Source organism: Leiobunum rupestre, chromosome 3 (assembly GCF_980474605.1).
Source record: "Leiobunum rupestre chromosome 3, qqLeiRupe1.1.hap1, whole genome shotgun sequence".
NCBI lineage: Eukaryota > Metazoa > Arthropoda > Arachnida > Opiliones > Sclerosomatidae > Leiobunum > Leiobunum rupestre.
Window position 1 is genome coordinate 46,748,986 of NC_143386.1, and position 27,457 is coordinate 46,776,442.

At 34.4% G+C, this 27,457-nt stretch overlaps 1 protein-coding gene across 5 annotated transcripts in view; it reads left to right on the forward strand.

Moving 5' to 3' along the window:
* Positions 1 to 27,457, forward strand: part of CASK (peripheral plasma membrane protein CASK) — a 326,722-nt gene that overhangs the window by 167,191 nt on the left and 132,074 nt on the right. The window lies entirely within an intron of this gene.

Below are 27,457 nucleotides of genomic sequence, written 5' to 3' on the forward strand. Positions count from 1 at the left end.
AAATTAACAACACTAGAAAAATCTGAGCAAGTCTTTGGAACTGCCAGATATCGGAGAAGCTAAGGCTTTTTTTTAAATAAAACGCTTTCCAAAGTAATAAGAAAGCTTACAAAGATTGTAGGAAATTTAGTGTCATACTTAAGTTTTTCATATTGCTTATGGTATTACGTCTCTCTATCTCTCTATAATTTAATCCGGGGCACCGTGAAAGCTTTCCAAGTAATTCACCTCGCATTAAAATTACATTTATACCACTCGTCCTTCTGGGCATTATCCAAGAGCTTTTACAGACCAATAAGAAATCTAATTTACTTTGGCCGTTCTTGGCCTTTATGTTAAAAGAATTAGGATATTCTAATATAGTAAAAAAAAAACCGTCCATTCCAATTTGATACCAATTTTATCAGGAATAAAGTTTGCTATTCTTAGAAGTAAATGCCTGCCGCGACGGGGTTTCTAATATGAAATCCTTTTTGAATAGGTATAACTGTTTAGTTAGCTCGGTACCTTTTCCGAAAAATGATGAAAATTGAAGCAAAGAACGGATGAGCTTCGTTCGGTAGCAAATTTGCGGGTTGAAAATTTTTCGTGGCACTGGGGTCTGTCTGCCCAATTTGGAAGACGTATACGCGATATATTTGACGAAAAGAATAAGTTGAAAAAGGAATATTTTCCAACTTCATAATTGAGCTGGGAAATGGGTTGAAATTGTACGCGAGGGAAATTACTTTTTGGGGGCTCGATTTTTTGCTTATTTCGCGTACGAGGGTCGCGACTTGTGGGGTATTCTGTACCCCACTATTTTAATTAAGGTATAGGGCTAGAGCCTGGAAACCTTTTGTATGTTTCCAAGGTATATTGAACAGGTGGCTTATGTTATAGTTTCTTTCGTATTTAAATTAGTTTCAAAAGGTACACTACATTAAGTAGGAGCGTAACTATGTTTAAAAATGTATTCTTTAAATTTACGACCTGGAACTTGGCTAAATTAATTAATTTTGAGAACATAGTCAACACTGTAAAAATCTTGTTTTAGAGTCGGTGGTATTATATTTATAATATTTCTGTTTTTCAACTGCACCATTTTTTCGTCCAACTTTCTCGTGGTTTTATAGGTGGTTTCTTTTTGCTTGTTCCGGGATTTCGGAGTAAGGTAAGAAGAGTAAGGCTATGACGTCATTTTACTCCGATTCTGTGGTAGCGTATAGTTTAAGTCGGAGTAAAAACGTTATTCCAAAATGGTTGCCTGTGGCCTTTTTAGCAGATAAATTCTGGCTAGCAGACGACCAAATCCAATATACTCTATTGATAACTCCTTCCCGGAAGGAGTAAAAAGAGTAGCCCTAATACTCCGGAACAAGCGAATAGTTTATGGGGCTGAGTAATTATTATCCGCGGAACAGGCGAATAATACGTTATAGGTTAAAAAGAGTACACTTTTAGTCCGAGAACAGGCGAAATGAAACCACCTATGGATTTACTCAGTGAAATTGGTGGTTTTAGACAACTTGATCAATTATTGGAGACAACCGGATGAATATTTGAAATTTGTTTAGACAACTGGATCAGTACAACTGAATCAATATGATCTAGCTCTTTCTGGAGACTACTGGATCAATAGATTGTAGCTTCTTCGGAGGACCACGGGATCGATATTTTCAATTTCTTTTAGATAACTAGATCAGTTTTCTCTAACTCTTTATGGAGACCATTGTATTAGTATATTTTAGCTCTTTTTGGAGACGAGTTAAACTGAATCAATAGTTCCTAGTTCCTTTTGTTGACAACAGGATCCATATTTTCAATTTATTTTAGATAACTGGATCAATATTTTCGAGCTCTTTCTGAAAACAACAGTTTCAATCTTTTGAATTTTAATTTTGAAACTGGACCAGTATTTTTCACTTCTTTTTGATGAACAGTTTAACTGGACCAGTATTTTTTACTTCTTTTTGGTGACCAGTTAAACTGGACCAGAATTTTTATTTATTTTTGGTGACCACTTAAAATGGACCAGTATTTTTATTTATTTTTTGGTGACCAGTTAAACTGGACCAGTATTTTTTACTTATTTTTGTGACCAGTTAAACTGGACCAGTATTTTTTACTTATTTTTGTGACCAGTTAAACTGGACCAGTATTTTTATTTATTTTGGTGACCAGTTAAACGACGAGTATTTTTATTTATTTTTGGTGATCAGTTAAAATGGACCGATATATTTATTTATTTTTCGTGACCAGTTAAAGTGGACCAGTATTTTTATTTGTTTTTGGTGACCAGTTAAAATGGACCAGTATTTTTTCTTCGTTTTTATGACCAGTTAAACTGGACCAGTAATTTGTACTTTTTTGGTGACCAGTTAAACCGGACCAGTATTTTTTATATTTATTTAATATATTTATTTCGTAGCACATTTCGGACACAATCGAATTATTTTCGTAACGAAGTAGCGTGAATCGGCGCATTGCTTTTTAGTCGTAAACTAGACAACAGCATTTCCGAGAGGCTTACCATGTTTTTAGTAGTCTGCCTAATATAGAGGGTTACCATGTTTTTAAGGGCCTAGTTGCCTGTCTTTAACTGAAAAAGTTTTAAAAACGCTCGCGAAACACCAGTTTCATAGTAAGGGGAAAAGTTGTAAACGATGGGAAAAACCTGAACAAAAGACGAAAGATCTTCAAAGACAATTTATATTTCGAGGCTACATACTTCGTACAATGCAGTATTAATATAATAAAGAACACGGTGTCGCGAACATTTGAGTACACAAAACTCCCAGCTCCTCGGTATGTTAATTATATCTTGAGTTTGGAATTTAAATCCGAACAAATTTTCAATCACCTTGTAAATAAGCGAGCTATAATAACCTAATTAGTGTTTTGTTGAAACTGAGCGTTTTATCAACCATTTTTGCTTTATTAGTAAAATTAGGTTGCGTGCGTAGTTTAGATTCTGGTCACAAGTATCGCTACCTACCGACCGAGTTTCAAATTGAATATATGAAAGCTGTCGGCTCGTTCAAAATTCTCTCTGCGCAACAGCTGAAAGTTCAACCGAAAAACAAACTTCGTCAGTTTTTTCTTCACATATTTAGTTGACGGTTATTAAATCAGATGGCGCTACATTTCCTAAGCTGGAAGCCTATATCACAATCACTTCGATCTTTAACATAATCAACGTACTAATTTTACCACAAAGAACAATTTTATTAATCACCCTGTCGATTAATTTGGAACTATATTTCAGTCACATTAAATTAACAATTGTACTGTAGAAACCTAACTTAAAATTTGACAGTAACTGAATTACCCGGTCCTTTAACATAATTAACAATAATTAAAGCCTTAACAACCGACGAGTAACTTTACCAGTAAGAAAAATTAATTACCACGCTTACTCAATCACCTTGTCCATTATCTAGGAATTATATTTTAATGGCATTGTATCACAACCTAAGTTGAATGTTTTACCAAAGCCGCTTTTTGTTATTAATAAATTAATGCGCTCATTTATTAAAACACCTCATTAAAGCTAATTAAGATTTATTTTTGCCGAAGAGGAAAAAATTGAAGCGATATCTCAATAAGGCTCTTAATTGAAAAAAGCACCAAAAGTAACCTCGCGTTAAAGCTTTTCTTCCTACGGAAAAACAGTTCAAATAGGCAGTAAATGCCAATAATAGTGAAATGGCGTTAAGATATATAAGATTGATGTATTACGAAACTAGAGCTGCTTAATCTGATGAACGCTTATAACTCTATCTGCTGGAAAGTTATGTCCAATTGGGTGGTTGCTCGTAGCGTCATTATTTCGCGTGACAGATCACGAGGCAAAACACCACACGATCCAGCGAAATAATCACGTGACCACCAATTGCGACTTAGTTCCATGTCCGACCTAAACGCGTTACCATGACAACAAGCACAGGCCACACAAACGTGCAAGTATTTACGAATAAATAATAATATCTGGCAGGAATCCATACCTCTACTTGGAATGCTTATCCTGCCGTATCGCCTATGGTAAGATCACTCTGACGGCTTTGGCCCCGCCTACGAGATAAAAAATCCCCTTTGCGCGCGCTCCCCTCTCACGTTGTTGTTTATTAAGTTAACATAGTGACGTCAAAAACACCGTCAGCCACATCGAGACGAAAATTTGCGCGATAAGCATTCCAAGTAGAAGTATGGATTCCTGCATCTGATCATCCTATTGCGGAAATTAATTGGGATATCGAGGGTCTGAACTGTTTCATTTATCCTTTTTAGTACTAACGGTTGAAGAGTTATGTCAAATACGGAGTTCAGGAAAAGTCGGGGAATTCAATTTTGGTTGCAAATACATGGTGTTTCAAAAGGTTATGCAAATATTTGTAGGAGTTGTAGGGGGTGAATTGAGAAGTATGCCTGTGTTTTCCCCCATTTCCCTACGATGAGTGAAAAGAGTGCCAGAGAGCTTCAAAGTGTGGCCTACTAGCCCCTGGAAGTAGGCTGCAACAAGCGTAAAACCAAGCAGCAGGGAAACGCGAACATTAAGGTTTGGGTTCGTGTGACAGTAAAAAAGGATTTTGTAAACAAATCGAAGTAACCAGCGTAAGAAAGTAAACTTAAACAGTATTTAAAGTATTGCATCTTGGTTTTGTTGCAGCCTACTTCCAGGGGCTAGTAGACCACACTTTGAAGCTCTCTAGCGCTCTTTTAACTCATCGTAGGAAAATGGGGAAAAAACAGGCATACTTCTCAACTCAACCCTACAACTCCTTAAAAGATTTGCTAATTTTTTTTTTAATTTCGGCTTTTAATAAGTCGGGGGATAGTCATGGGGAAATCTGGAAAAGTCAGAGAATTGGAATCTGAAAAATCTGTGGCAACCCTGTCTTAGTCAATGATAAAGTTAATTATCTAACCGGGAAACGTAGGTCCTCAAGATAAAACAGGAGGACTAAATGACAGTCAATTCCGAGAATTATTGGCATCCCATGCCATTTTCGCTACCACCGAAATGACCCTTTTTTGGTTTGAGTGGGTTAATGATCTGGTACCGAGACAACTCGATGACTTTTCAGTCAATAAATTCGCGTCATGGTCCCAAACAAGTGGCTTTTTTTGTGGAAGCCCCACCTTCCCGTTTCCTCTCTTTAATTACTAGGCTAATTAGAAATCGGACGTTGATAGATTATCCGGGTCCTCCTCTCGCCGCCGTCGCTTCACCGGTCTCTCGCGATCCCCGCCAGAGGGAGCTCGTCCACCTTTTCTTCTCGGGCCGCTTTTTCAAATAATGAAACAAAGGAATTCTTTTGACAAGCTGCTACTCTTTCTCGGCAGTTGCCCGTGCCACCTTGGCTCCTAATTGCTCTTATTCAAATGCAACGCTTCGATGCATCGCGTAAATGTGTTGTTTGCAGATAGGACGGGAAGTTGACGCCGACTGAACAAAGTTTACCCAACACTTTCCAAATGTTTTCTCGCGATGAATGGCTCATTTCAAAGTGGTCACATCTTTAACCTTTGTTTTTCGTAATGATGTCAGGTGCTTTATCTACGTCCCGTTTACGTAATTTTTCAAAAACTAGCATGGATCTGCTTGCTCCATTTCCTTTAAAAAGTATGTCTGTTGTTTCTGTTACGTCTTTTACATTTTGAATGGAGAACTTAATATTTCCTCTTTGGTTTTGGTATTTGTAAGGACGTCAATGAGAAGGTCGATTTCGGTTATATAATTCAAGTAACTTTCGTTTGCCAGGTAAATATGTTACCTTCCTTGGCGAGCATACCTAATTTCGCTTCATCGTACTCCAGAAAGGACTAAATGTAGATTATTCTTGTATATTTCAATGGTGTTGGCCAATGGCCATGTTCAAACAGTGTACACATAGAATGTGTATCTATGATCGATTTGCCTGTCACGCGAACCTATATCATTGTGTAGTTGGGTCGCTCTTCTACTCTATAAGCTCAATTTGCTTGTCACGTGAACTACATCATTTAGTAGTTTGTGCCACTAGTCAGTGTACATCTACTCTGATTATCTCCAGCTATTGTATTATATAAAAATAGAGACAGTTCTGAATAAGGAAAAATAATCAATAAAACCCATACAATAGGATTATAATTTAATTTTCCATGATAACGTTTTGTAACCGAAAAAAAATAATTTCCTTTAAACTCCAAAAATACGAAGATAACGGAAACTCTATTATTATTCGAGTGTTTTATTTTTTTGGTATCAGCGCTTTTTAAACGGAAGTTAGCGCATCCATTGAGAGCTGGCTTTTTTTTTATTCCGTTAAACCTTTCGTAGATTTATTATTAGGAGCAATTGTCCGTTTTGTCCTTAGTTGGGTCTAGGGGTGGCGGGTGAAATTAGGCCCGCTAGACGGGGCCTTTTTTCGAGAGCGTGGAAGGAATATTAATGGGCTATTACCTATATCGGAAGAAACGTTATTAATGGCGTTAAACTTGGGGTTGGAAGCGAAGGAAATTTCGCAGGAAGGAAGTGCCCCTCCGCTTTCCGCCGAAATGAGTTTTATTCTTCGGGAATTTTCTCTTTTTTCGAGGTCTGTTTCCTACAAGACATTTCCTTGCTCCTCTGATCTATCGATTTGATTTAGGCGTGAACCGAAATGTAGACAGCCACCAATCATTCTCTCCACCCACTCGTTATTCCGAGGGTATCTTATTATTAATCGAAATTTAGATATTTTATGCAAATTAGGTTTGGTCTAAAAAATCCCTTTTTTTAATTTTACACTTATTTGGCATATTGGAGGTTATTAATTAACGTTTAAATACGGTAAAGGCCTAGGTTTTCTTCTGCCTGTCCCCCTTTAAATTAGGCCTACATGTTCAGCGGTTGGCCTATCACCAGGGTATTTGTGCTCCACTAAGTTAATTTAAAGGACAGGCAGAAAAAAACCTAGGCCTTTAATTTTATTTGAATTCGGTGTTTAGTAGATACAAGAATGAATTTATGTTGAGAAGATTTTGACCGTTGCTACTAATCCCGCTCACGCTCGAAGATTAAGCTCCTTTCCCTGAACAAACTCAAATCAGTTCGGTATCTCTATCAGGGTTGCCATTTGTCAGGGAAAGGTCAGGGAATTTTAAGAATTTGTAAAAAGTCAGGGAATTCCGTTTGGCAAATTCTACTATTATTATTTAGATCCTTGAAAGGTTTTTTGACGTTGTACTGAAATATAAGTAGATAATATTTATTAACTTCTGATAAATGTAAAATTTTAAAACAGTCGAAAATTGGCCTTATAAAGTCAGGGAATTCCGTTTGGTCTTGACACTTTTTTAAGTCAATTTTACTCTAGATCTATGGCAAATTCTACTTTTATTATTTAGATCCTTAAAAGGTTTTTTAACGTTGAAATTACTTTTGTTTAGAAATATAAGTTGATAATTTTTATTAACTTCTGATAAATGTAAAAGTTAAAAACTGTCTAATTTTCGCCTTAAAAATTCAAGGAAAATAACTTAAAATGGTCAGGGAAAACAGGGAATAGTCAGGGAATTTGAATCTGAAAATTTTGTTGCTAAAACGGATGCCTTCCGTCGCCTCAGAATCGGAGTAAAATGATGTCATAGCCTTACTCTTCTTACCTACTCCGAAATCCCGGAACCAGCGAAAAGAAACCACTTCATGATGTAAATAAATTATTGTACTAATTATTATACTTCTTATAGATATTTACTTATTAAAAATTCAGGGAAAAGTCAGGGAATTCAATCTTGACACTTTTTGAAAGTAATTTTATTCTAGATCTATGACAAATTCTATGATTAACATTCATTTCCTTGAAAGTTTAGCTAATTTTTTCAACATTGCAATAACCTTTTTACTGAAATATAAGTCCATTTAAATTTATTAACTTCTGATAAACTTAAAATATAAAATAAAACGTTTTGCCTTAAAAAGTCAGGGAAAATCTCTTAAAATGGTCAGGGAAAACAGGGACTAGTCGGGGAATTTTAATCTCAAAATTTAGTTGCAACCCTGATTATATTTTAATCTTTAATAGTTTAAATATTAATATGTATTACGTATACAATCTTGGCAGCGGTAGGATAAACGTCCAGGGAATTAATATCTTCAAATATCTCTACGCGCCATTAGGCAAATAATACAGCAAATAGCGTCTAATTGTAATTGAAAGTCGAGCGTTAAAGGACATTCAACTACATTTAGCAATTAACAGCTAGACTCCGAAGTTCCAGACGCTGTTAAACAAGTCCATAGTGTCCTTTTACGGATTTATTCCGTCAGCTTAGCCTTCGGCGACGTAAACCGTACCTCTTGCCGTAGCAATCGGGGAAACAACCAGCTAACTCTAACGGAGATCGTAGCGTATATCAGCGGCATCATTAGCGGAACGATCTAGTTCTAATTAGATAGCGTAAACGAATTCACGAAGACAAAAGAAAAATTGTCCAAATATTTTCTCGCAAAGAACGGAATCGGAAAAATCCGCTTTAAGCCTAGTTCCCACTTGGCGAAAAAATCCTATTTCTCACTAGATTTAGTTAATGTTGTTAATTTTCCGGGAAAATAAAATGCGGAAAGATTTCCAGGAATTTTCCGGAAAATTTTCCGCAAATCGGAAAAATAAAAAATTTAAACAAATTACTTTTTAAGGGTTTTTAATTTTTTTAACTTTTTATCGATAGAAAATGTCTAATAACAGTAAACAAACTACAAAAAATTAATATTGTTACATTGTTAATCAGTTTAAACAAGAATGTATTTATTTATACTCAGGGAGAATGAATATGTCGAGATTATTTTCTCCAATTCCACCCGTTGGGGCCCCCGGTATGCTCCTCCGCTTTAATAAAATCAAATAATACTGCAATCTCATTATCTCTTAAAAATTACGTTTTTCGACGCGATTAACGCTGCTGCGAGGACGCAAAAAATAAGACCGCCTCCCCCCCCCCCCCCTTAGCGTGACGGGGTTAGGGCCTCAACGTGTCCGTCAATAGTCTCGACATATTCATTCTCCCTGAGTATAAATAATTACATTCTTGGTTTAAACTAGTCTAGAGGTTTAGTTTTAATTTTAGATTGGAAAAAATCAGGCGAAAATTCGGCTTTATTTAAATTTGCCAACAATATTAGACTAATCATGGAATAAAAACTTTTTTATTTTTTTTGGAAAAATTCGGAATATTTTCCGGAAAAAAGTCCTCGGTTATTTTCCGGAAAATGTTCCAACTTACAACACTAGATTTAGTGATACATCATATTGTTTTGGACGCATTCGAAAGAAGAAAAAAAATTTAGTTTCTTAATCTCTCAAACATAGTTTATTTCAAATTACTCACTTGAAAAATTCTTCATTTCTTGAATAAGGTTATTGAAATAGCCCTTTTTATGACTTTTTAGAAATATATCTCTAATCCAAAAACGTCTTTGATTTTTGGAGAAAAATTTATCAAAATTAATATTGTATAAACCAAAAATATATTAAGTAAAATCAAAAGTAAATTAACCGAAGTTATCAGACTGCTATACTCCCCATGTTGGAGGCGTTTTCTTTATGAAGTTACATTTAGACCTCAAAATTTGGCGCGCTCCTAGGCCGAAAAAAAAGTTTTTGTTTTTATGAAACCATTTTTTATGCATAGAAATAGCTATACCCATAATTCCCAAGTGCAATTTATCGCGTCAAAAGACGTGCACGGAGATTAGCTTTTATTTGACTCGATTTTCATAAGGAAAACGCCATCTGCTTCTGAGCGCTATTTCGATAACTTCGGTTCATTTACTTCTGGTAAAATTAAATTTATTTTATTGAAATTCTCAACATTACTATTCATTTGGGTCATTTTGAAGCTATATTAGTCTAAGCGTTTTTAAATATTCGCGCCAAATGAGAACATACCCACTAGCGATTCAAAGAAATCGGGCTTTTTTCGCTACGCGACAAATTAATTCGTCGAAATATTTCGTCAAATGGGAACTAGGCTTCAACGTCTTATAGAAAAGACGTTCTGTCGCATTTTCTCCTTTGATCAGCGGTTTGTAATTAGATCAGCCACGCGCGGCGTCGTTAATACCAACTACCTCTCTCCTTTTTGCGCCAGACGTATTCTTCTGGGACCCTTGTCCATTGTCGTGGTAGGCCAAGTGACGCCCCCTCGCGCTGACCTCCGTCGCCTTATGTTTCATTATCCCCTTACGGGGTCAATTGATTATCCCTAAGAAGAAATATTCATTAATAACGTATAATGATACGTGTTAATTAGTCTAGTCTGGACGGTGGTTTGTATAGTGTGGCTTTATTTTTAATTACGCTTTGCTCGTTGGCCTTTCGCGACCAACTAACTTACGGGTTTATGGCCTACGCCTCTTCGTTGTTTTGGACTTTACGCGGCTGTTTTACGGTTAATTTATCGGGGTCAACCTGGTATGGAATTTAATGAGGTAGAATTAATTTACGCCTTTTGGAAAAGATGCTTTTTGCTGGGAGAGGTAAAACGAATGTACGGTTTTATGGGTTTATTTTAAGAGTAATTTTCTCGTTTAGTTTAAGCGTCGTCAGACTCGTCACATCAATGATCAAAGATATTTATACCGCTCGCTCTAAAGCCTTATATGAACGTAATCATTTGAAATATTTAAATGTTGAAGTTATTGACTGGGTTTTGCTGTTATTTTGAAGGGACCTCCGTCGACTTATCTAATAAATAACACTATTTTTCATCCAAGATCTAATATATTGAAAAATAATAATTTTGTATAATATATGTTATATATTATAATATAATAATAATTTTCAATTTTAATATAATATAATTAAATAATAAAAAATATTATTATATTTTAAAATAACATTTTTTTTAAATTTTAATATAATTATATAATAAAATGTATTATAATATAATATAATAATATTTTTAATTTTAATATTATATAATTATATAGTATAATATATTTTATATTATATTATAATATAATATATTATAATAATAAATTTATCTTTTTATTTTAATATTATAATAAATTTATCTTTTTATTTTAATATTATAATAAATTTATCTTTTTATTTTAATATTTTAATAAATTTATCTTTTTATTTTAATATTATAATAAATTTATTTTTTATTTTAATATAATAATAATTTTTTTTTAACATAATAATAAATTTATTTTTATTTTAATATAATAATAAATTTATTTTTTTATTTAAATATTATAATAATAAATTTATTTTTTATTTTAATATTATAATAATAAATTTATTTTTATTTTAATATTATAATATTAAATTTACAATTTTATTTTAATATAATAATAAATTTATTTTTTATTTTAATGTAATAATAATTTTTTTTAACATAATAATAAATTTATTTTTATTTTAATATAATAATAAATTTATTTTTTTATTTAAATATTATAATAATAAATTTATTTTTTATTTTAATATTATAATAATAAATTTATTTTTATTTTAATATTATAATATTAAATTTACAATTTTATTTTAATATAATAATAAATTTATTTTTTATTTTAATATAATAATAATTTTTTTTAACATAATAATAAATTTATTTTTATTTTAATATAATAATAAATTTATTTTTTTATTTAAATATTATAATAATAAATTTATTTTTTATTTTAATATTATAATAATAAATTTATTTTTATTTTAATATTATAATATTAAATTTACAATTTTATTTTAATAGTATAATATTAAATTTACAATTTTATTTTAATATTATAATAATATATTTATAATTTTATTATAATAATGTATCTAATATTTATTCTTTAACTAACCTCAACTTAAATAATTAACAAATGGTCCGCATCGCTGGAAAGCGACCGATTATCTGGTGCGAAATGAATGGGCCAATATGTCGCAATAACGATCCCGCATAACCATTACGCAAAAACCATCGCCAAGTATAATTAGAGCGGTAATTACTTATATCCGATCCTCGCATTTTCTTAGAAGCACCCCTAAAAATCGTGGGCCATTAACTGACGAGAACGGCCACTAAATCTTTGCCAAGGCCGACGCGTTTGCCCGTTTCAAAAGTTTTAACAAGTTTCGGGGTTATAAAACATCAGAGATCTTAACCGTCTCCTGGATAATTGAAAACACAAGCTAGCTATGTACGGTGGCTCTCGACAACTACGGCCTTCCGGGAAGAATAATTATTATTCTAGGGCTAATTCTTCACATTTCTTTGGAGAGGTGGTTCTTTGTTTTGGGGATATTTGAACCCGTTCCTTCCGGCGATCCTATGACGCTCCGATTCGTAACAGGAAGAAGCGAGCTTCTCTCCGCAACCCCGGTTAAGTCTTTGATATACTCCCAGTCGCGGCTGAGCGGACATTGCGGGGGAAGGTTTGACCCCGCGCTAGAAGTAAGCCTTCCCTGATCCCGCGGACTCCATTGATCCGAACCTCTCTCGTTACTGGCCGTCCCCCGGGAGCTTGAAACTTGACTGTCACTTACGCGAAATGAGAGCGAAGGGCCATTTTTATCGGCTACCGGTTTATCCGCGTGCCAGTCACGCGACACCCTTCGCGGCCTATTACCGGAAGGCAATGGTCAGTTTGCGTCCGGTATAATATCCGAATGCTGTGTACATTAAGAATGCGGGCTTCCTCTTAAAACTTGTGTCGGTTTTGGAGGCTGATATATATTATATAAAGAGCTGGGTTTTTCGATCCCCATCAATCTTTGGAAGTTTATCTTCTTGGTCGTCGTCGTGCGGCCTGGTAATTTCTGATTGTGATGGAAAGGTTTCGGATTGGTTTTTGCTACATATATTTTTGTTCATTACTGAAGGTTTACTAACGACGTAAGATTTTCTTAGGCGAATCTGAAGACTGGTTTTTAATTAAACATAAGGGGTTAAGTAAACTAAATTTTTGGGGAACCCATTTTTAGGTAATTTAGATTAGTGGAAGTAGTAAACGTTTATAGGTAAAAAACATGGAAGCCTACGTTTAAAAATATACGTAAAAACATCTAAACTATTGAAATACGGCAAAGAAAAATAATTTACGGGATTAAGTTATTTATTTTTATGGGATTAAATTGTTTATATTTTTTATGGGATTAAATTGTTTATTTTTTACGGGATTAAATTGTTTATATTTTTTATGGGATTAAATTGTTTCTATTTTTTATGGGTTTAAATTGTTTATATTTTTATGGGATTAAATTGTTTCTATTTTTATGGGATTTAATTGTTTATTTTATGGGATTAAATTGTTTATTTTATGGTATTAAATTGTTTCTTTTTTATGGGATAAAATTGTTTATATTTTTATGGGATTAAATTGTTTATATTTTTATGGGATTAAATTGTTTCTATTTTTTATGGGATTAAATTGTTTATATTTTTATGGGATTAAATTGTTTCTATTTTTTATGGGTTTAAATTGTTTATATTTTTTATGGGATTAAATTGTTTCTATTTTTTATGGGTTTAAATTGTTTATATTTTTATGGGATTAAATTGTTTCTATTTTTATGGGATTTAATTGTTTATTTTATGGGATTAAATTGTTTATTTTATGGTATTAAATTGTTTCTTTTTTATGGGATAAAATTGTTTATATTTTTATGGGATTAAATTGTTTATATTTTTATGGGATTAAATTGTTTATATTTTTATGGGATTAAATTGTTTATATTTTTATGGGATTAAATTGTTTCTATTTTTATGAAATTTAATTGTTTATTTTATGGGATTAAATTGTTTATTTTATGGGATTAAATTGTTTCTTTTTTATGGGATAAAATTGTTTATATTTTTATGGGATTAAATTGTTTCTATTTTTTATGGGATTTAATTGTTTATTTTTATGGGATTTAATTGTTTATTTTATGGGATTAAATTGTTTATTTTATGGGATTAAATTGTTTCTTTTTTATGGGATAAAATTGTTTATATTTTTATGGGATTAAATTGTTTCTATTTTTTATGGGATTTAATTGTTTATTTTTATGGGATTAAATTGTTTATTTTATGGGATTAAATTGTTTCTTTTTTATGGGATAAAATTGTTTATATTTTTATTGGATTAATTTATTTATTTTATGGGATTAAATTGTTTCTTTTTTTATGTGACAAACGTCGTAAGTTGTTTATATATGTAGAGTTATTTGAACAATTTTATACTAATAAGTGTCTTAATGTTAATAATATTTAGTGCTGAAATTTATATAATTTCCATATATTATTTGTTATTTTGCATTATGTAATAAGCTAACCAATAGGTGGAAATTTTAACACTAAAAATTTGGTTTAGCGGGTTACTGGGGAAGTTGGGCATAAGAAGACTCTTCTATCAAGTATAGATGATCGAGGTCAAAGGCGAAATGCGAAGAGGGGGAAGAGGGCGTGGCATTGTAATCCCGATAGTGGCCAGTTTTAAACGTTTCATTTAGCGGCGTCATCTAACGAGCGGTTGAACCGCGAATCTTACTCAGCAAAATGGGCGCGGTAAAGCTCTCTCGAAATTCCTTTCGTATCACTCTTTTTCAATCTATATAGAATCGCTGTCGACAGCGAATTGACGAATGAGTGGACACATTTCGCTCCGAGATTGCGTCCCCCGCTGCCTCCCCCCCTGGTCTCTCGCGCGCTTCCATCTTTAAAAGCATCCTCGGGTTGCGATCCCGATCCAAGATTTTTCCGCTCATCTCGGGAGAAATTGCGGACAGTAGACCGGAGAGAATCGCAACGTACGCTTCGAGGCAGTCAGAGCACGTTCTCTCGCTTCCAATCTGATCAAGCTCTTTTAGAAATTTGCCGAGTTCCTCAACAAGCTTCGAGACGTTTTGTCTATTACCGGATTTTTAGCATCGCCGCGAGGCGGATTTTAGCGAAGTTCTTAATACCGTCCATACCCTGACAGAGTAGTCTCAGATGTACTAAAAATTGCTCAGATAACTCGTCTGTTTCCCATTTACTCTGATTCCTAATTTCATTGTTTCATGTTTTACCTAAATTTAGGTTACTGCTTATTTTGTTTTACGTAGTCTAACCAGGGTTGTTTAATTTAAGGAGGTTTGTTACCTTACCTTTCGGATGGCGCCTATATGTCAGACATGCTTTCTCCAAATTTCCCTTCTTTTATCTATATTGCACTGGAGCGCCGTCTAGGTTAATTATACTGAGTAATGATATCCATAATTATATATAAAAAAAATTCTATGATATAATCGTTAATAACTTATATTCATAATAATAATCAGCTAGGCTAATACCCAAAGCACCACCTTAAGACCAAGTCATCTAGCGACTTATAATTCCTTTAAACAGGAGGCCGGGTTACAATGCGAGTCAACAGCTCCCTACATTAACTATTTCCGTTAATCTTAATTAATCAAAACAACCATTGTTTTCTTATTTTTTCAAGAGCTTCTATTTATCTGCCATAGAGGGCGCATTTGACAAATCTATCCTTGAATCAGGTGTGGGGATGAAAGTTTGACACGCGTTTCTATTACTGGTATAGCGTCGTTATTTAACCTTCGAAAACTTTAATAACTCTGACCCAACTTAGACATCCGATCCCCCAAACTAGAGGTCGGCGGAACAAATAAATTAACCGCAAAAATTTCAATTAATCATTAAAATTAGTATTATTTGTTTTATACGAATAAATTATACGATTAAACAACGATTTAACATGCAAAATTAATAATTTTTTTTGAATATTTCTGAATAATTCTCGGTTATGGATAAATATAAACAATCGTATAATTTCTTATTCAAACGCCGACCTCTACCCCAAAGCATGGACCCTGTATCTCTAACCGGACTGGAAAAGCCGCCTAAAAGAGGCACCCCTCACTGTCCGTTTGCGTCCTACTTCGTATTAGCTGAAATAGTCGGGCCAAACCTTTCAATTCGGAATTACAGATTCGGTTCGTTTTGAGGTACGATCATTTTATGAACTGTGCGACCTTAGTATTGCCATTTCGCGACGCGCTTGTTATTCCCTTACTCCATTACGGAGATTTATTTTATTAGGGTGTATTCCGTTTACCGTTGTGTTTTTTCCCTGTTTATTTGTTCTTATAGTCGAACGAGCTGCTACGTAGTTATTTTTGAATCGTTTTTTTGCGGGGGGGGGATTATTCTTCCCTTTTTATGATTGATTATTCTTTATTCCCCCCCCCCCCCCCCCTACGTTCAATTTTTCCAATTGTTTTTAGTTTCGGAAAATGGCTAGTTCATACAAGGACACGTAATATTATGACTAATTTCTACGATTCAAATGATAAGAAAATACGTCGTTTATAATTAATAATCAGCTAGGCTTAGAGTTGTAAAATTGTAGGTTAAAAAATAAAAACTTCGTTATATTTGCATATATTTAGAACTTTTATTAAAGCCTAAGCCTTAGTCTGACTAGTTTCGGCTAGCTTAGGTGGCCATCTTCAGAAACTAGTCAGATTAAGGTTTAAGCCTTAATAAAAGTTCTAAATATATGCAAATATAACGAAGTTTTTATTTTTTAACCTACAATTTAACAACGCATATAGCACTGCGAACTTAACTATTAATTAATTTTAGAGTTGTAAGTTGGAAAATGTTCTGTATTTTTCCGAAAAAGCTGTTTACATTTCATGATTAGCCTAATTTTGTTAGCGAATTTAAATTTCGGGCAATTCAGAAAATGTTCTTGGAAAATTTCCCGGACATTTTTCCGCATTTTGAGGTTACGGAAAATTTACAAGTTTAGCTAGGCTAATAGCCAAGCCACCACCTTAGGCCCAAGTCATCTAGCGCCTTTTTAATGCCGTTAAACAATTGGCCGCCTAAAGCTTGTTTTCCACTGGCGCGCGCAACGACGCGTTTCTCAGCTTTGAAACGTTCAAACGTTTTTACGCGCGTAAAGAAAATAACATTATGACGAGGGAGGTGGGAAGCCCTTCATGCCACGGGAGCCAACAGCTCCCTACACTCACTATTACCGTTAACCTCAACCGAAAAACATTGAAATTCAAAAGTCCTCTGCCATTTCTTCCGATATTTAGTTCACGAATGTTAAGGCAGATGGCGCTATATTTTCTAAGCTCAAAACCTATTGATCTTCATGCCACGCGAGCCAACAGCTCCCTTCACTCACTGTTACCGTTAGTTTTTATGGAAAGGGGAAACCGAAGAACTCGTGGGGAAAGCTCTTTTATTTAGTGGGGAGAGAACTTGCAAACTCAACGCCGAGTTTTCACCAAGCTAGGATCGATCCCGAATTTGATACAATTACCAGGGCCCCCAGAGGTCCTATAATTCCTATAAAATCCTATATTTTCAAAAATGTCCTATAACAACCTATATTTTCAAAAATGTCCTATAACATCCTATATTTTCAAAAACGTCCTATAACATCCTATATTTTTAGCAAAATCCCCCAAAAGTCCTATACAATCTTATAATTTTGATATTTTGCCCATTTTAAATCCAGCCACTCAGTTAAATTGCTAGATTTAGCTATAGGATAAATTCCTATACCAAGTCAATGAAGTCATTCTAGTCTATACTTTTGTTATTGTTAACATAGTTAGCTAATAGTATATTTTGTGTTAAAATGGTTAAATAGTTTCTATTTTTTAAGTGAAAATCAAAGATTTATTTATCTAAATATAGAGTTTGATTTTAAATGCATAAAGTTAGTAAATTAAATAGAATATATAGTCCTATAAAATCCTATAATTTTGTAAAAATAGTCCTATAAAGTCCTATATTTTTTTGAAAAGGAATCCTATTTTTCCTATATAAAATTGAAGATTTTAGTGGGGGCTCTGCAATTACATATGGGATCCCAAATAAGCAAAATGTAACGTTCTTCGTTGGTGCGAACGGTCCTTAAGCCTTGGCGAATTACCGGACCAGCTATTTGTCAAAGTATCGGAAAATCGTTATCCTAATCGGCGTATTGCGATTTCGGAGAGCGCCTTTTGAAAATGTACGGCGCGATATACCTTTTGCGGGAGATATATATTTAAAATGTTCTATACTGGCGCAATCCGGCGCTCTGGTCCAACGATATTCATTCTATTTGAGAGGCCGAGATGGATTGGGCTCAGTCGAAGGTAGTCTTCGATTTTCGTCCCAATGCTCTTTGGCCGGGGTCTCGGATTGATGGCGTTGGGCGGGGTTTGTCATCATTTAATAGACCGAGAATGATCAAACGGCGCGGAGGATTAGGCGCCGAGTGCCCGCGTTGATTGGATGGCCTATGACCGGCCGTAAGTTCCTCGTGTGATGTCGTCCGGCTGCATTTGGTGTTGCTTTTGACATTGGGACTCGGATGAATATTAATAAGGTTGTCGCGAGATGGCGCGGTTTAATCTGTCAAACGTTTCCCATTGTGTTTTTCGGTCGTCCTTCGCTGTCCGTCATCGCTCTCTGTCGGACTTACGTTTAATCGATTCCGTCTCGAATTCGCGTTACCCCTTGGATTACCCCTTGCTTATCCGTAAGACGCGGGTGTATTGTAAGTTGGACCTTCTATAACGTATGGAATAACATTGCTCACGACTATTCTCGTAGACCCTGCCTTCTTTGAATAATTTCTGGGTCGCACCACAGTCTCGTTGCCCCTTCGTTTGCGCGGGAATACTGTATTCCCCAACAATACTTGCAATACATCCGCGTATTGTAGGGAAGCATCTGTGGGTCCAACGAGGGGTAGTCACTCGTAAATTTTTGTACACCTAATTTCTGATTTTCGTTAAATATTCGGTGATTACCAGTGATTTCTCATAATATTTCGGTGATTTCCAGGGGTTACTGACAATTTTTTTGTGATTTCCGATGATTATTTTAAGTGAATTCGCGTGATTACCCATGATTTGTACAGCTGATTACTGAAGTTTCTACCCCCTCGGGGTCCAAAGAGCACAGCAGCATTCCGTTGAATGATAGCAGGGTTGCCACACGTCAGAAAAATCAGGGAATTTAAAAATGGGCCTACAAAGTCAGGGAATTTTAAGAATTTGTAAAGATTCTGGAAAAAGTCAGGGAATTTTAAGAATTTGTAAAGATTCTGGAAAAAGTCAGGGAATTTTAAGAATTTGTAAAGATTCTGGAAAAAGTCAGGGAATTTTAAGAATTTGTAAAGATTCTGGAAAAAGTCAGGGAATTTTAAGAATTTGTAAAGATTCTGGAAAAAGTCAGGGAATTTTAAGAATTTGTAAAGATTCTGGAAAAAGTCAGGGAATTTTAAGAATTTGTAAAGATTCTGGAAAAAGTCAGAAAATTTTAAGAATTTGTGAAAATTCAGGGAAAAGTCGAGGAATTTTAAGAATTACTAAAAATTAAAATTCAGGAAATAGTCAGGAAATTTGAAGAATTTGTAAAAATTAAAATTCAGGGAAAAGTAAGAGAATTTAAAGAATTTGTAAAAATTAAAATTCAGGGAAAAGTAAGAGAATTTTAAGAATTTGTAAAAATTCAGGGAAAAGTCAGGAAATTCAATTTTATCTTGACACTTTTTGACGGTAATTTTCTTCTAGATCTATGACAAATTCTATGATTATCATTTATTTCCTTGAAAGTTTGGCTAATTTTTTTCAACATTGCAATAACATTTTGATTGAAATATAAGTCCATTTAAATGCATTAACTTCTGATAAAAGTAAAATGAAAAATAAAAATTTAACCTTAAAAAGTCAGGGAAAATTGGGAATAGGCAGGGAATTTGAATCCGTTAATTTTGTGGCCACCATGGATAGTCTCGTGACGTGGTTGTTGTGGTTTTATTTTCCCATACGGCAATTTCGGGCTAAATAAATAACGTTTTCTTTCTTATTCTAAGATTATCTCGTGTACAATTGAATTAAAAGGAGTCTTTATAGTTTTTGTTGTTCTCGATAAGAAAGGGAAACGAAACAAACGCGTCTCCTTTTCTGGCTCGATAAAGCATTTAATTAATGACGTTTAAACTCAGCCGTTTCGTTCTTTGGAAGCGACGACCGTGAGAAATTCTCGATTCCATTTTTAAATAACGAATCAGCTGAGGTAGAAAAGTGTTAAACCTTCTTTTTGTTTGCCCTCGCCCTTTTAGACCTCGGCTATTTTACTAAAACGCCCTTTGTCTCGCCTCTTTCCCCAAAAATGGTAACGCACTCGTTAGAGCAGAAAAATCTTAATTACTAAGCGAGCTCACTCTGGTAGGCCGTCCGCCCTTACACCAACACAGCCGTCCGTCGCCACTCCGCGTGTCCAACCAACCCGGCTACCGTTATACATCTAACGAGTATCCGTTAGAAAATCGCAACGGCCCGATTACTTAGCCTCTGTCTTCAAAAGATACAAAACGAACAATGAAGGCCGTTCTATAAGGGGCCGGGGGAAAGACCTTAACTACTATCGAATCCAGGGGGCGCTGTTTAATCCGAAGATTAAAAGAGGGCAGCCTATTCTAGGCCTTGGCGTCTTGCCAATCCTTCCTTTTAAAGGAAAGAAGTTTTCCTGCTGATTTAGATCCATTACTTTTTCCGGTGTAGTGTTAAAAAAATCGCTTCGAACTTAGTGTCCGCTATAAATTGTTATTTTGGACTGTATATCCTATATAATGATTTATATTTACTTGGGTTTTCCTACATTAATGTAATTACTATTTAATTAACAACTGATTTGTTGCCGGAATAAAATTGATTACCTTCTGTAGATTACCTAGAATTACCTAAAACAATGTCGGCGTAAAAAGAAAATAAATTTTAGACGGAACCCTTTGGTCTATTTTTAACCTACTGGCGCCTGTAGAAGTGTTCCAATAACAATACAGCAGAGTATTGCGCGCAAGACGAATTTACACAAAAAACCTCTTTTCGTCGGGGATTTTTTATTATTTCGGGCGTTATCAACGCCATTGTATCTTATCTTCTACTGCCGCCGGTTTATGATTTAATACCTCGAGATATAAATGATCACACAGGCCGTTTATTTTTCAAATAAATTGCTCCGAAAGCGAGCTCAGTTTCTTCGCCGAGACCCCCGCCGTGGGTGGCCGGGGAACAAGAGCCACTGGAGGGATCAACGTTAATGGTTCGTTTTCAAAATTTCGCCTGTCCTCGACATACGAAGATGAAGATAGGGGAGGCGGCAAAATAAAAATCACGGCGTATACAATATAGCTATCGCGCCACCTTTCAAAGACGTAGTCAAGTAACCTCAAAATGGCTGTTTTTGAAAAATTACTAAACGTGGGAATATTTCAATTACAAAATAAATATTTACATTTAAATTTATAACATCGGGTTTTTTTGTAAAGAGGTCCCAAATTATTCTACGAACTGTTTAAATTTTAAATAATTTTTTAATTATTTTAAGCAATTTAATTAATTTAAGCAAATATTTATTATTTTTAAAAATTTAATTATTTTTAAAAATTTAATTATTTTTAAAAATTTAATTATTTTAAGAAATTTAATTATTTTAAGCAATTTTTAAATTATTTTAGGCAATTTTTAAATTATTTTAGGCAATTTTTAAATTATTTTGGGCAATTTTTATTTTAAGCCATTTTTTAAATATTTTAAGCAATTTTTTAAATATTTTATTAAAGGAAAAACACATTTATTTTTGGAAATGTTACTTCTGAAAATGGAATAATATTAAACCAGTTTTACAAAATTAAACTTAAATGTGTAATCGACACAGGCTCAACTGCCAATTTTTCAAAATAATTTTCTAAAGAAAGCATAATTGTGATTCGGACTTTACATAACTATTACAAAAAAACATGGTTTATAATATAAACATCATAATGTTGACCAGTTTCGCGGTTAACATATCAGCGGTTGGCCAGTAAAATTCATATTTTTATTAATTAGAGAAAAAGTGAAAAACCACTAAGTCGAGGTACGTGGTATTTGGCGCGTCCGTCGGCGTTGAGTGGTGTTAGTCAAAACTAAAAATGAATGAGAAAATTCCGTCAGATTATTCACGAGTCCGGCCGAAGGAAATTGTTTTAATTAAACAAATATTCACTCTTATCTCCGGCGAGCATCTCCTCCCGCGAAGAGAACGTGTTCATAAATATTTATAGGGACTCTCCGACGCTGTTTCGGGACTGCAGCGAGCCTAAGACGAACTTGCTTAATCTCCAGCCTTTTCCAAAGGCCGCGTTTACTTGGTACTACGGTCAAGGGCGTACCGGGCATCTTCCCTCCATCCGCAACTGTATAGTTAGCCAAGCCTAGACGTCGAGTCTTTAATCTTTCGAACAATTTGCGAAGTTTGCAGGCTGTTAATAATATCTGTTTAAGGAGTATTAAATTTCTGATTATACGCGCTAATTCCTTCTCGCACTCGGAATAACTGGCTTTAAATTTATATTTAAAAATTGTCAAAACTATGAATCTTTATTCCAGTCGCGCGTACGCGATTAAAATTCCGACTGCGAAATTAGTTAAAATAAAAAACAACGCTTCATTTTGAAATTAGAAATTAGCTTCTTCGCCTGATTTATCCTTAATTTGGGGATTTGGAATTTGAATTTTCTAACCACTCCCTAATTGAAAGCTCCGTAATTTTGTTTAATTAAACTAACTGTTTTTCTAATTTCATTCAATAAATTCAAAATTTCCGAATATGGTACAAAATTCCGTAATAATTAACACATTTACAAAATTAAGTAATATTTAACACATGGTACAAAATTAAGTAATATTTAACACATGGTACAAAATTCCGTAATAATTAACACATGTACAAAATTTCGTAATAATTAACACATGTGCAAAATTTCGTAATAATTAACACGTGTATACAAAATTCAGTAATATTTAACACATTGTACAAAATTCAGTAATATTTAACACATGTCACAAAATTCAATAATATTTAACACATGGTACAAAATTCAGTAATATTTAGCACATGGCACAAAATTCAATAATATTTAACACATGGCACAAAATTCAGTAATATTTAGCACATGGCACAAAATTCAATAATATTTAACACATGGCACAAAATTCAGTAATATTTAACACATGGCACAAAATTCAATAATATTTAACACACGGCACAAAATTCAGTAATATTTAACACATATGGCACAAAATTCAATAATTTTAAAGACATACTAAAAATTGAGTTTGCTTTTAAAACCTCCTTGAAAATTAAATCGTTTAACTGCGATGTAAAATAAATGTTACTGATTTTGGAGGTATGTGTTAAATATGACTGAATTTGGTAGTATTTATTTAAAAAGCCAATGAAATTATTTATAACGTAAGACTTTCGAGTTTAGAAAGGCAATCCTTTAAAGCTAAGACTTGAATTAATAAAAAGAGCAGGCATGATGCAAATCTCGTATCGTATGCGTATATTCCAAGAAAGGATTTGATCCGGAAGATGAAAGGAAGAGAGGATGGAGAGTGAACGGGAGGAGACCACTTCAATCCACTCGGGCCAGATTAGGCCTGGCCTCCATCCCTTTAAACCCCTCGGAACAAATTTCCTCTTAAGCCGCTTAGCAAAACTGTTTAGACAAAACACAGTCCCGGCGGAAAAAAACGGAGCCCGAAGACGACTCCGTTTTTCGGGAGAATAAAAGTAAATCGAGTCACGGAAAGGGACTCCCGTTCGCTTCCAATCCGTCCTTATCTGACGGCTTAGTCTTAGGTTCCGAGTCGGTAAAGTTTACCAGGCTTACCGTCGAACGCGCTCTCCGCTGATCCTAATCTTAGTACACTCTTAAAGGAGGAAAAATGCGTAACGTTAAATCTCGATTCACGCATCAACAGCGACTAGAAGTAAAGTTTTCTTATTTATGTGAAAGTTGAACGTCGAAGTCCTAGGCGGAATTGTTGGGTTTTATAATATAAGGGGGTGAGCAAATATATATAAGACTCGTAGTAACGTTGTTCATTCGTGAATTTAAAGCGATTATGTAAACAAGTGGTATTTCAGCTGAAACTTTGTTTTCTTAAGATTTCCAGAACCTTTCTCTCTAATGGATGTATAACGTGAACTTTCAAATATCGTTACTTTTCGGACGAAATTCCAAGGCTCTAATCTCGCCTTAATTGAATTGAAAAGAAATGCTGTTTCGTTTGTAATCATTTTATCGAGGATTTTGCGGAGTAGATTGAATTTGTGATTTGGTTGCAGTTCTGATTGGAAGACCTTTTCTTTCGGTCTAAAACCTTGAACTATATCAATTGGATCAATTGTTTGGATTGGTTCGGTAGGTCTTGGATTATTTTTGTTCGGTAATAGCTAGTTTATATACTACAGATCCCTACATTTCGAACTAGAGCAAAATCAATTTTTTTAATCGATATTTTGACCTGAAATGGGAAATATTTTATTGGGTAAACGTTTGGTTAAAGTGGTAAGTTTTTCAACGATATATTCATTTACCCGATTTGGTAGTAAAATTTAATAATAATAATAATAATAATTGTAACTAAACAAGATGGCCAACTGGGGGGAGTTAAAAATAAATAATAATTGTTAAATAACAAAGGTAAGAAATAACAAAGATAAACAATGTAGAGAAACGTAATTTGATATGTAAAAATATTACCACTCTAACTGTATAACTGACTGAGTCAACTTGACAAGGGGTCTCGCACCCGAAAGCTTGCGACGTAAATAAAAAGAAAAATGTTTTTATAAAATAATTATTTTAAATTTATTTTAACTAGCCATGAAGTATCAGTCGTTATATATATTTCCAATTAATTAGTATTCTAGCCATGGCCAAATTAAACATCTACGATGGCCAATGTTACTTTATACAAAGGCCAATTGATCTAGTCTATTTTTATCTAAAATAGTTCTTTTTATAAAATAACCTTGGCCATCTTGTTGAAATGTTGCCTCCCCGCTTCAGCTGTGGATCCGTTTTCTCTCCCACTAAAGAGCTTATGAACTCATTCTTAGGCATTGGCTGAACTATTCCAGGGCAACATTTCAACAAGTTGTGCAAGCGTAAAGATATTTTATAAAATCAACTATTGAATATGGTCGTATATTTTTTATGGTACTAAAACTGATTTGATCGAAAAGTTTTGGAACCAAGAGTTGATTTGATGGATTATATGTTTAAATATAAATGATTTTCAACACGTTTCCGTTTAATCTATGAATATCATTTGGTTAATTAAGCGAGTAAATGACTCTTTAATGATATCTTCGTAACTCTCTGTATATAGCACACCTCTTGAAGTAAAACCAAAATAACATCCGGGCGCCCTCTGATCGATTCCCAAGTCCCGAAGATCAAGACCGTAAGCCCGGCGCCGCCCAAAACAAAGGCCACCGAAAGAAGCGGAACTCTCGACTCCCCTTTTTTGCTCCGGTGTTTAATTTAAAAACTATTTACTCGCTCCAACGAATCCGGGCTAGGAACATCTTAGGAGGCGACGACCCTGTAAGGGCTTAAGGAGGGCGGATGTGGCCTGTTTTTTTACGGCTCTTCACTTCCCCTCTTGTATTTGTCGAGGAAGTAGATATACACCGGAAGAGCAAAAAAACTTGGTTCGTCTTCCAATTCAAGATTGATGCTTTTTTAATGTTAGTTTTTTATACATCCTCTTTTCAATAGTTTCAGTTTTAAAGAGAGGCGTTTTTTCTTACTTTCTAAGTTTTTAGTATCGTCTAGGCAAATTTCCACTCCACTCCTTTCGTTTATGGTCTTTCAAACGTTAGTAGCTTCTTCCGTTGAGTAATTGGCCTGCCCCTTTCAGCACTCGGAGACTAGTTCTCTTCTCTTCGGCGCTTTTGTTTCTATTTGACGGGATTCGTCGCCATGGTTACTCGATGATAAGGACCTGGCCATTCAGTTATACGGTTTTTATAATGCTCTGGCGACTTTTATAGTACGCTGAGTGGGAAGGTGTTTTTCACTTTTTACCGAGTGTTTCGACTCGGCCGTCTTATGAGGGGCCCATTGTCTACGTCTTTACATATTTCTTATTTCTTTATTTCGGTTTCGTCGTGTTCTAAATTCTAATGTAGCGACGTTATTTACGATCAACTTGGGGGAATAAATTTTTCCTCTATTATCTTGAGTTTTCTCGCGTAGAAAAATTATTCGTCTGGTATAGCTTTGTATTTTCGAGAAACGCTAATAATTAGAGTACCAGGGCTGGCACAATTTTGCCAAGGGTGGAAAAAACTAGATTTTCCGCGGTTTTTTCCACCTATTGTTTTGCTGTTAAAAACCGTGTGGGAAATCGTACTTCCAAGGTTTTTCCACCTCTAGTGGCAACATTAAATAAAAAATAAATAATAAAAGCAGTATATCCTTCTATTCTATATTCACTCTTCTTCTGGCCTTTTTTTCCATGTCTCCTATTTGCAATGATCAAATTAGTCACTTAATAGATATCTCAATCATTAATTTAGCATGAAAAGAGTTTTTTTTTTCAGTTTTTCCGGTTTTTACCAGTTTTTCCCACATGTCCCGGCAAAAACCTGTTTTTCCGGGTTTTTGCCAACCCTGGAGAGTACCCGAGGTGTTTATTGCCGATTTCGTTCAAAGTCGGGCGTAATGTAGACCTATCTGAGATATGAAATTTCCCAGAAGGAGACGTTGCACTACCTCATTCGATTTGCCATGGCAACCGGAAATTTTTTTGACCACTTAAAACCAAAAAAATCTCCATTTAAAAAAGCATGGGATTTTCTCGGTTTCACCTAAGAAATTTTTTTTTAATTTTATAATCACGAAATGGGTAATTTGAACCACATTTAGGTAAATTTCATCGAGTTTGGGGAAATTGGAACATTTTTGAGGATAAATTGGAACATTTTTTAAGATAAATTGTAATAATTTTTGAGAAAAATAAGAAAAAAAATATTTTTGTTTTAAGTGATCAAAAACATTTTCGGTCGCCATGGCAAATCGAATGGGTAGTGCGACGTCTCCTTTTGGGAAATTTCATATCTCATATAGGTCTACATTACGCCCGACTTTGAACAAAATCGGCAAAAAACACCTCGGGTACTCTCCTTGTAAGTAGTTCACTAAGGACGGGGTCAGTCGGTTTGGTAACTTATGGTGTCACCTATGGACCATACTTTTCAGACCATACAGTAACATCTATATAATAAGCATCAGAGTCGGAAGTCGTCATAGCCAGGGAGTTTAGCTGAGTTTGTTATTATTTTTTTCAGTTTCTCGAGTTTTCGCCCCTGGCCGCGTAAATTGGGAGATACGGTTGGTTCCGGTCCGATTTCGAGGACATTTGGTCCCGATTTCAAGGGACTTTTAACATACCTGTGTTATTTTGTTGGATCCCCAATTTGAGTTAAATCGAAGTAAAAAAAACCAACTTCTTTCTTCGTTTCGAATGAGTCAGTTCAGATCCGTAGTTACAGTCAGAACAGTTCGAAATGGCGAAGCGACCTACAGACGCAATTCCCAAAGAACACAAAATTGCGGGATGAGGCAGTGCATTTTGCAAACGAATCAAACCAAGCGGCAATTGCAGAA